At 40.6% G+C, this 11,211-nt stretch overlaps 3 non-coding genes across 3 annotated transcripts in view; all 3 read left to right on the top strand.

Moving 5' to 3' along the window:
- Nucleotides 1-5,102: 5,102 nt before the first annotated feature.
- LOC135267817 (small subunit ribosomal RNA) lies at nt 5,103-7,028 on the top strand. The gene has a single exon (XR_010336189.1). It is a non-coding gene; the product is annotated as a small subunit ribosomal RNA (ribosomal RNA).
- A 2,061-nt stretch (nt 7,029-9,089) lies between these two features.
- On the top strand, nt 9,090-9,246 carry LOC135267816 (5.8S ribosomal RNA). The gene has a single exon (XR_010336188.1). It is a non-coding gene; the product is annotated as a 5.8S ribosomal RNA (ribosomal RNA).
- A 477-nt stretch (nt 9,247-9,723) lies between these two features.
- The window catches only part of LOC135267814 (large subunit ribosomal RNA), a 4,043-nt gene continuing 2,555 nt past the window's right edge, over nt 9,724-11,211 (top strand). Inside the window, exon 1 of the ribosomal RNA XR_010336186.1 lies at nt 9,724-11,211. This exon is cut by the window's right edge and continues 2,555 nt beyond it. This is a non-coding gene — a ribosomal RNA (large subunit ribosomal RNA).

Genomic DNA, 11,211 nt, shown 5'->3' with positions numbered 1-11,211 from the left:
TAACATGAACTTACTATATTTTATTATTACATACGTACCTGGCAAGGTGTTGTATTCGGTAGAGCTGTTTCTACGCTGCGATCTGTTAAGACAGACTCAGCTTGGAGATTCGTCTTGTCGGTGAGACGAGACTCCGTCAACGTTTAGAAAGCTGAGAGGATAAAACAATACACAGCCAGGTACACATTGTTTATATAAAAATTTCTAGTATGCAATGCAACTTGGGCTAATAACCAACATGAACTTACTCTATTTTATTATTACATACGTACCTGGCAAGGTGTTGTATTCGGTAGAGCTGTTTCTACGCTGCGATCTGTTAAGACAGACTCAGCTTGGAGATTCGTCTTGTCGGTGAGACGAGACTCCGTCAACGTTTAGAAAGCTGAGAGAATAAAACAATACACAGCCAGGTACACATTGTTTAATAAATATTACTAGTATGCAATGCAACTTGGGCTAACCAACATGAACTTACTCTATTTTATCATTACAAATAAATTTACCTCTCTAAAAACTCTCACTCTTCTCACCACAATTTAATGTTAGTAGTGTACAGCCTTATTTCTCTCAAGTAACAAAAAGACGATGGTGTGGTTGGTGATAGTGATAGAAACCAACTAGTCTTAAAGAGTATGAGTAATAGAGTCAGAGATGAATAATACAAGAGAGAGGAAAGAAAGAGAAAGAGAAAGAAGACAGAGAGAAAGAAAGAAATTAAAAGGAAAAGAAGATAGATGATAGAGAGAGAGAGAGAGAGAGAGAGAGGAGGAAGAGTAGAAGAAAGCCAGCAAATTTATTCGAACGACATACTTCGTTCTACGGACTTAGCACATAGCTCTCGCCTAGCACATAGCTCTCGCCTAGCACATAGCTCTCGCCTAGCACATAGCTCTCGCCTAGCACATAGCGCTCGCCTTGCACCATTCACTGCTTAATAACTACTGCATATAATAAAGTCACGATTGCTCATGTGGTAAAATAGTCTTGACACAATCATTTTGTTTAAAGGTATGCAACCAACATTACACAAAACGCGCGCTAAAGTTGCCTAAAACCACGAAGTACTACGTATACTTTAATTGTAACGCAACTGGTTTCACAGTAAACGTGTATGAAAATTGCCTATATTCAAGAAGTACTACATTTGTTTAAATATTGTATTACTGTTACGAAGTACGACGTTTAAATATTATGAATTATTTTAAGTTGTATATAAAATCATAGCTATTTTTGTAAATTAATAATGCAACCCGCAATACACCAAATGTGTATTAATATTGCCTAACTTGTACGAAGTACAACGTTCATTTAAGTGCATTAAGTATGGTGCTCTGTGTGATGAAATACGACGTTCATGTGACCATAAAGTAACAAACGAAGTACGGCGCTCACAAATGCAGCACTCAAAATTATTGTTTCATTGCACGACGTTTGCTTTGTTTCTGACTGCGACGAAATGCAGCGTTCATTTGACTTTGTACATAGTACAGACGAAGTACGACGTTTGCGAAGTACGGCACTCAAAATCGTGATTTTCATGTACGACGTTTATTTGCACGTCCTGCCGACTGCGACGGAGTACAGCGTTCAATTGACTTTGTACATAGTACAGACGAAGTACGACGTTTGCGAAGTACGGCACTCAAAATCGTGATTTTCATGTACGACGTTTATTTGCACGTCCTGCCGACTGCGACGGAGTACAGCGTTCAATTGACTTTGTACATAGTACAGACGAAGTACGACGTTTGCGAAGTACGGCACTCAAAATCGTGATTTTCTTGTACGACGTTTATTTGCACGCGCTGTCGACTGCGACGAGGTTTAGCGTTCACTTGACTTTGTACATAGTATAGACGAAGTACGACGTTTGCGAAGTACGGCACTCAAAATGGTGATTTTCTTGTACGACGTCTATTTGCACGTGCTGCCGACTGCGACGGAGTACAGCGTTCAATTGACTTTGTGCATAGTACAGACGAAGTACGACGTTTGCGAAGTACGGCACTCAAAATCATGATTTTCTTGTAAGACGTTTATTTGCAGTTGCTTCCGACTGCGACGAAGTACAGCGTTCAATTGACTTTGTACATAGTACAGACGAAGTACGACGTTTGCGAAGTACGGCACTCAAAATCATGATTTTCTTGTAAGACGTTTATTTGCAGTTGCTTCCGACTGCGACGAAGTACAGCGTTCAATTGACTTTGTACATAGTACAGACGAAGTACGACGTTTGCGAAGTACGGCACTCAAAATCATGATTTTCTTGTAAGACGTATATTTGCAGTTGCTTCCGACTGCGACGAAGTACAGCGTTCAATTGACTTTGTACATAGTACAGACGAAGTACGACGTTTGCGAAGTACGGCACTCAAAATCATGATTTTCTTGTACGACGTTTATTTGCACTTGCTGTCGACTGCGACGAAGTTTAGCGTTCATTTGACTTTGTACATAGTACAGACGAAGTACGACGTTAGCGAAGTACGGCACTCAAAATCGTGATTTTCTTGTACGACGTTTATTTGCACGCGCTGTCGACTGCGACGAGGTTTAGCGTTCACTTGACTTTGTACATAGTATAGACGAAGTACGACGTTTGCAAAGTACGGCACTCAAAATCGTGATTTTCTTGTACGACGTTTATTCGCACGTGCTGCCGACTGCGACGAAATGCAGCGTTCATAGTACAAACGAAGTACGACGTTCACAAAGTGATGAAGTAAAACGTAAACAATAAATAATATAATAATTTTATTTGTGTTGTATATAATGAAAAAACAGCAAATTTTTTTGCAAATTACGTATCTGTAAATAAATGTAAACATTTAGCAACTAATCAAAATTGTTTTTTTTGCCTAGATATTAAAGTAAAACATAAAAATACATTAAATTTATAAAATGCAACCCGCAGCACACTAGATGTGCATTAATATTGCATAACCTTTACGAAGTACGACGTCCAAAAATATTAATTTTTTTTTATATTGAGGTTAAAAGTGAGAAAACATAAATTAATAATAATGCAACCTGCAATACACTTAATATGTACTGATCTTGCATAACCTTCACGAAGTACTACGTTTAAATATAAATTAATATTATTGTGACCCGCAATACACTAAATTTGTATCAATATTGCATAACCTACACGAAGTACGACGTTCAAGAATATTAAAGAATTTTATTTGTGTTGTATATAATAAAAAAACAGCAAATTTTTTTGCAAATTACGTATCTGTAAATAAATGTAAACATTCAGCAACTAATCAAAAGTGTTTTTTTGCCTAGACATTAAAGTAAATCATAAGAATACATTAAATTTATAAAATGCAACCCGCAGCACAACAGATGTGCATCAATATTGCATAACTGTTACGAAGTACGACGTCCAAAAATATTAAATTTTTTTTTATATGAAGGTAAAAAGTGAGAAAACATAAATTAATAATAATGCAACCTGCAATACACTTAATGTGTACTGATGTTGCATAACCTTCACGAAGTACTACGTTCAAATATAAATTAATATTATTGCGACCCCGCAATACACTAAATTTGTATCAATATTGCATAACTTACACGAAGTACGACGTTTAAAAATATTAAATGTTTTATTTGTAGTTTGCATATAATAAAAAAAAAAAACAAATTTTTATGTAAATTACGTATCTATAAATAAACGTACACATTTAACAATTAAATAAACATAGTATTTTGGCCTAGATATTAAATTAAAACATAAAAATGCATAATATTTATTAAAATGCAACTTGCAATACAGCAAATGTGTATTAATATTGCATAACCTTTACGAAGTACGACGTTCACGAAGTACGTCGTTTACGAAGTGCGACGTTTACGAAGTACGTCGTTTACGAAGTGCGACGTTCACGAAGTACGTCGTTTACGAAGTGCGACGTTCACGAAGTACGTCGTTTACGAAGTGCGACGTTCGCGAAGTACGACGTCTACACATTAGGGCACTCAAAATTATTGTTACGTTGTACGACATTCAGACGTTCCAACTGCGACTAACTACAGCATTCATTTGACTTTGCACATACGACGAACGAAGTACGACGTTTACGAAGTACGGCGCTTAAAATAATTTTGTTTTTATTAATTAATTATTTTTTTTAAAACAAACGTTTTTATAATTAAATTTTATAATGGTTTAAATATAAAATATGACTTTTTAATATTATCAATATTTAAAATATTTTCTCCCTTTTGTGTGTATGCCTTATAGTTATAGAGCTGTGCGCTTCGGTAGACGTCGCCTGTGGAGCTATGTCAGTGGAGCGGTGCGCACATCCAATACCGAGCGGCTGCCTCGATCGGTGTCGCGCTGGTATACATATGGTAGTGGTGTGTGTCGATGCGTTGAGTGAGGCGATATGAACGGTGTAACGGTTTAGTCGAAGTTTATCATAAATGACGACGACAAAACGACCGATTATGTATACGTTCTGCATTTGCTTCCAATTTATCGACGTTTATCGCACATTTCCGCTATCGAATTCGAATAGGGCTTTGCTTGCGAGATTGCTTTATTTTGTGATTTTGTGGCTCGCCCAGTTCCCCACAGCGAGATTGCGGATGCGGCAAAACGTATTCTCTTACGTTGGCGGTCCTTATGCAATCAAACTTTGTTGAACTAACAAATGTTTGTGATTTAAACAAACAAAAAATAATAAATGCGTCAACTCTCTAATATCCGAGCGAGAATATTTATATAATATTCGTAACGTTTATGGATTCGAAAGAATTTCATAAATTCACGTCGCATTCAATCTTGCGAAGAGTGAAGAGAATGTTTGAACTTTTAAATCGGCAAAGGTAAAAAATAATATTATAAATATTATTATTATGCCTTTATTGACCGATATATGTGTTGTGGTGTTTAACGACTACGACGACGATGATGACGATACATTTATCTCTATATCGTACGAAGAAAAGAAGAAACAGCGTGGCGTTACTTTCTTATATGTTAGATTGTTTCGCACAAACGCGCATATTCTTCATCTTTATAAACGATGATGATGAGTATTTTATTCTCTCGTCTGTCTCAAAAAACACAAAAACACAGTTCCCTGGTTGATCCTGCCAGTAGTCATATGCTTGTCTCAAAGATTAAGCCATGCATGTCTCAGTACAAGCCAAATTAAGGTGAAACCGCGAAAGGCTCATTAAATCAGTTATGGTTCCTTAGATCGTACCCACATTTACTTGGATAACTGTGGTAATTCTAGAGCTAATACATGCAAACAGAGCTCCGACCGGAGACGGAAGGAGCGCTTTTATTAGATCAAAACCAATCGGTGGCGGTTTCGCCGTCATCGTACAACTTGGTGAATCTGAATAACTTTACGCTGATCGCACGGTCTCGCACCGGCGACGCATCTTTCAAATGTCTGCCTTATCAACTGTCGATGGTAGGTTCTGCGCCTACCATGGTTGTAACGGGTAACGGGGAATCAGGGTTCGATTCCGGAGAGGGAGCCTGAGAAACGGCTACCACATCCAAGGAAGGCAGCAGGCGCGCAAATTACCCACTCCCGGCACGGGGAGGTAGTGACGAAAAATAACGATACGGGACTCATCCGAGGCCCCGTAATCGGAATGAGTACACTCTAAACCCTTTAACGAGGATCAATTGGAGGGCAAGTCTGGTGCCAGCAGCCGCGGTAATTCCAGCTCCAATAGCGTATATTAAAGTTGTTGCGGTTAAAAAGCTCGTAGTCGAATTTGTGTCCCGCGCCGCCGGTTCATCGTTCGCGGTGTTAACTGGCGTTTCGCGGGACGTCCTGCCGGTGGGCTTAGCTCGAGAGGGCGGCCCAACTCAATCCCCGCCGCGGTGCTCTTCATTGAGTGTCGAGGTGGGCCGGCACGTTTACTTTGAACAAATTAGAGTGCTTAAAGCAGGCTAAAACTTCGCCTGAATACTGTGTGCATGGAATAATGGAATAGGACCTCGGTTCTATTTTGTTGGTTTTCGGAACCCCGAGGTAATGATTAATAGGAACGGATGGGGGCATTCGTATTGCGACGTTAGAGGTGAAATTCTTGGATCGTCGCAAGACGGACAGAAGCGAAAGCATTTGCCAAAAACGCTTTCATTGATCAAGAACGAAAGTTAGAGGTTCGAAGGCGATCAGATACCGCCCTAGTTCTAACCATAAACGATGCCAGCTAGCGATCCGCCGACGTTCCTCCGATGACTCGGCGGGCAGCTTCCGGGAAACCAAAGCTTTTGGGTTCCGGGGGAAGTATGGTTGCAAAGCTGAAACTTAAAGGAATTGACGGAAGGGCACCACCAGGAGTGGAGCCTGCGGCTTAATTTGACTCAACACGGGAAACCTCACCAGGCCCGGACACCGGAAGGATTGACAGATTGAGAGCTCTTTCTTGATTCGGTGGGTGGTGGTGCATGGCCGTTCTTAGTTGGTGGAGCGATTTGTCTGGTTAATTCCGATAACGAACGAGACTCTAGCCTGCTAAATAGGCGTATTTCGACATCCCAAATGCCGGCTGGAGCCGGGTTCGCCCGGTCTCTATGTGCGGTTTTTACTGTCGGCGTACAAACAATTCTTCTTAGAGGGACAGGCGGCTTCTAGCCGCACGAGATTGAGCAATAACAGGTCTGTGATGCCCTTAGATGTTCTGGGCCGCACGCGCGCTACACTGAAGGAATCAGCGTGTCCTCCCTGACCGAGCGGTCCGGGTAACCCGCTGAACCTCCTTCGTGCTAGGGATTGGGGCTTGCAATTGTTCCCCATGAACGAGGAATTCCCAGTAAGCGCGAGTCATAAGCTCGCGTTGATTACGTCCCCTGCCCTTTGTACACACCGCCCGTCGCTACTACCGATTGAATGATTTAGTGAGGTCTTCGGACCGGTGCGCGGTGGCGTTTCGACGTTGCCGATGTTGCTGGGAAGATGACCAAACTTGATCATTTAGAGGAAGTAAAAGTCGTAACAAGGTTTCCGTAGGTGAACCTGCGGAAAGGATCATTAACGTGTAAATGTTGTTGTTTAGTTGTCACACATACACACACATTTTGTCTGTGCTGATCAACAAAAAACACACATACATACACTATTCGTATGATGATCAATTCTCATACAAAATTCTTTATTATGCGTCGAACGGAAAAGCAACAACGGGTCGTCTTGCATTAAGCGGATCTGTTGTTACGTTTTTCGATTTATTTTATAAATCGATTGTAAACGTGCCGTAAACGACGTTTTCAAAGAATTTTTTCGAACATTAACACGAATCAATATTGTCGAAAGATGGTTATGTGCTAACGTTTTATTATTGCTTTCGCAGTGCCGGTCTTAGCGTATTTCCATCATCGTATTCGCTTCGAAAAAAAGTACTAATACACAGTGGTGGTGTATAATTAATGTGCAAGAGATGTTGTTGTTGTTGTTGTAGTATTTGTATATGGTTGGAGTTATTTATAATAACAAACAAGAATGAATGAATGAATAATAATGGTGTCTGCCAATACGATCGTACTTTATGTACACGACTAAAACTTTATACATACAAACCATAATAATAAATAAACCTCGAAACAACCAACAACAAAATTAATACGCTACTGTACATACAAATACACATTTATACATACCATCATTTTACTTAACCGATGGTGAGTGATGTTTGAAAAATAAACGCTTAGGCTTACGGTTTTGTAAGCCAGTCTTTGCGTATTTTCTTCATCGTATTCGCTTCGGAAAAAAGAAAATAAAGATGGTGTATAATTAATGTGTAAAAGAGATGTTGTAGTTGTAATTTAATTTGTAAATGGTTGGAGTTTATTAATAAATAAAAGGGGCTGTCTATTCGTCTGTACTTTATGTACAAGACTAAAACTTTATACATACAAACCATAATAATAAATAAACTCGAAACAACCAACAACAAAATTATTACGCTACTGTACATACAAATACACATTTATACATACCATCATTTTACTTTACCGATGGTGAGTGATGTTTGAAAAATAAACGCTTAGGCTTACGGTTTTGTAAGCCAGTCTTTGCGTATTTTCTTCATCGTATTCGCTTCGGAAAAAAGAAAATAAAGATGGTGTATAATTAATGTGTAAAAGAGATGTTGTAGTTGTAATTTAATTTGTAAATGGTTGGAGTTTATTAATAAATAAAAGGGGCTGTCTATTCGTCTGTACTTTATGTACAAGACTACAAAAAACGTTTTATAACAATAAAAAGCTCGAAACAACCAATAACAAAATATACTACTACTATACTACTATACATACAAACGCACATTTATAAATACATAAAATCAATTTACTTTATCGATAGTGAGTGATGTTTGGAAAAAAACGCTTAGGCTTACGGTTTTCGGGTACCTGGGTTCCGCATGCGTCGAAGTAATAATTTACTTTAACGACGCGACGAACCGTAGGAATCTAAATAAAAAAGTTTATTAACTTTTTTAGATTCTGTGGGTTTTAAAATGATATACGCCCGACTGACGAAGGAACGTTTTGCACTGCCTGTGCTTTTCTTTTGATTCGTTTTTATGTCGACGGACGTTCTTAGAATGCCCACCAAACGACGTATCACACAAAACACCCTACAATTGTATTGTTTGGTAAATATTGTTGTGATTAAGTTTGTAGCTGTGGCGTTTGTTTGAAGAAAACGTCTGGTTTTTCGACATATTTTCTATTTAATAAATATACATAATGCTTATCGCAAAAGGAGCAGAGTTTTATAGACAAAGTTGATAGAGAAAAAAAACCTAATAGATATATATACGTATTTATAAAACGTTAATATCATCGGGTTATTCTTTATGTAAACTTAAACTATAACTGCATACTCTTTTCGATAAGTAGAAACAAATGCCACTTTAATTAAATAAAATATTATAAAATATAACGCCGAACGTTTCTTTCGATTGGTCCGTTTCTCACATATACATCACAATTGTAATAACCTTAAGTAGTTATTTTTGTTGTTGTGTGATGATGAAACGATTTCGATGTGGAACGGTGCGTTATGTAATAATATTTTAAATTTGTTTGAAAAGATTACCCTGAACGGTGGATCACTTGGCTCGTGGGTCGATGAAGAACGCAGCTAATTGCGCGTCAACTTGTGAACTGCAGGACACATGAACATCGACATTTCGAACGCACATTGCGGTCCTCGGATATACTGTTCCCGGACCACTCCTGGCTGAGGGTCGTGTCAATTTCAAAGACTGCTCGGTTTTTGTCTTAAACACAGCGCACAATGTTGTGTAGACAATTACGTCGGAGCGTGTTGGGTGCAAATATGACGCGTTACTATAATTGTTAATTGATTGTCGGTTGTCATAATAAAATATTATGCAACGTAGACAACAATAAAAACAATATAAAAAATAACGCGGCATCCTAAAACGCAATAGCGGCTGACATTCTTATTAGTTTGTTGGTACAAGTTGGTTTAGACGTAGCACGTCCGATATTAAAAAGCAGCCACAACGCTTAAATTTCGAACGAAGCGATCGTCGTGTCCGAGACGTTAAAGTTGTTTATATGCATATTTTATGCACTATAATTAACAACAACAACATTCTCGCAACGACGTCAGATCGATGTTTGAAATTGTTTGGAGGCAGCCATATAAACGGAATACGTGTAATTATCGTCTGACAAAATAAAGGGCAAATTTATATTTGCGACCTCAGAGCAGGTGAGACTACCCGCTGAATTTAAGCATATTATTAAGCGGAGGAAAAGAAACTAACTAGGATTTCCTTAGTAGCGGCGAGCGAACAGGAAAAAGCCCAGCACTGAATCCCGCGGCCGAAACCGGACGCCGGGAAATGTGGTGTTAGGGAGGATCCGTCATCCCGAGATTGTGCGACGCGTCCAAGTCCATCTTGAACGGGGCCACAGCCCATAGAGGGTGCCAGGCCCGTAGTGACCGTTGCCGATAACGGGAGGATCTCTCCTCAGAGTCGGGTTGCTTGAGAGTGCAGCCCTAAGTGGGTGGTAAACTCCATCTAAGGCTAAATATGACCACGAGACCGATAGCGAACAAGTACCGTGAGGGAAAGTTGAAAAGAACTTTGAAGAGAGAGTTCAATAGTACGTGAAACCGTTCAGGGGTAAACCTGAGAAACCCGAAAGGTCGAAAGGGGAGATTCAGCGTGACTCGATAGCGGCGCTAAATGATCGTGCGACGAACGGCGTACGCGTCGTTCGCGCCTTTTGTTTATGCGAACCGAAGTCGAACGCGTGCACTTCTCCCCCAGTAGGACGTCGCGATCCTTTGGGTGTCGATCTAAGGCCCGCGGTGGAGCCCGTTCGAACGGTTCGCCGTTTCGGACGAACCCGCGGTGTTTCCCCGGTCGACTCGCTCGAAGGTATGCATATGGCGCCGGGCCGCTACACAGTTAGCGTCCGACCATTGGCAAGCGCGTTCGTTTATGACGGTAATCGCACCTGGTGTCGGTTCTGTCTACGAATGGCTGTTCGCCAATGAGTTCTCGGACAGACTCGGTTGAAACGCCGATCTGCGACGCTATAGCTTTGGGTACTTTCAGGACCCGTCTTGAAACACGGACCAAGGAGTCTAGCATGTGCGCGAGTCATTGGGACATGACTAAACCTAAAGGCGCAATGAAAGTGAAAGTTCGTCTTGCACGGACTAAGGGAAGATGGGCGGCCGTTACGGCTGTCGCCCCGCACTCCCGGGGCGTCTCATTCTCATTGCGAGAAGAGGCGCACCAAGAGCGTACACGCTGGGACCCGAAAGATGGTGAACTATGCCTGGTCAGGACGAAGTCAGGGGAAACCCTGATGGAGGTCCGTAGCGATTCTGACGTGCAAATCGATCGTCGGAACTGGGTATAGGGGGCGAAAGACTAATCGAACCATCTAGTAGCTGGTTCCCTCCGAAGTTTCCCTCAGGATAGCTGGCGCTCGTCGCTTACGAGTTTCATCCGGTAAAGCGAATGATTAGAGGCATTGGGGTCGAAAACGGCCTCAACCTATTCTCAAACTTTAAATGGGTGAGATCTCCGGCTTGCTCGAACTTTATATGAAGCCGCGAGACTCGAATCAGAGTGCCAAGTGGGCCATTTTTGGTAAGCAGAACTGGCGCTGTGGGATGAACCAAACGCCGAGTTAAAGCGCCTAAATCGACGCTTATGGGATACCAT

The sequence above is a fragment of the Tribolium castaneum genome, unplaced genomic scaffold (genome assembly GCF_031307605.1).
Source record: "Tribolium castaneum strain GA2 unplaced genomic scaffold, icTriCast1.1 ptg000100l, whole genome shotgun sequence".
Lineage (NCBI taxonomy): Eukaryota > Metazoa > Arthropoda > Insecta > Coleoptera > Tenebrionidae > Tribolium > Tribolium castaneum.
The sequence above is the reverse complement of the archived record's forward strand: the minus strand, read 5'-3'. Positions and strand labels throughout refer to the sequence as shown.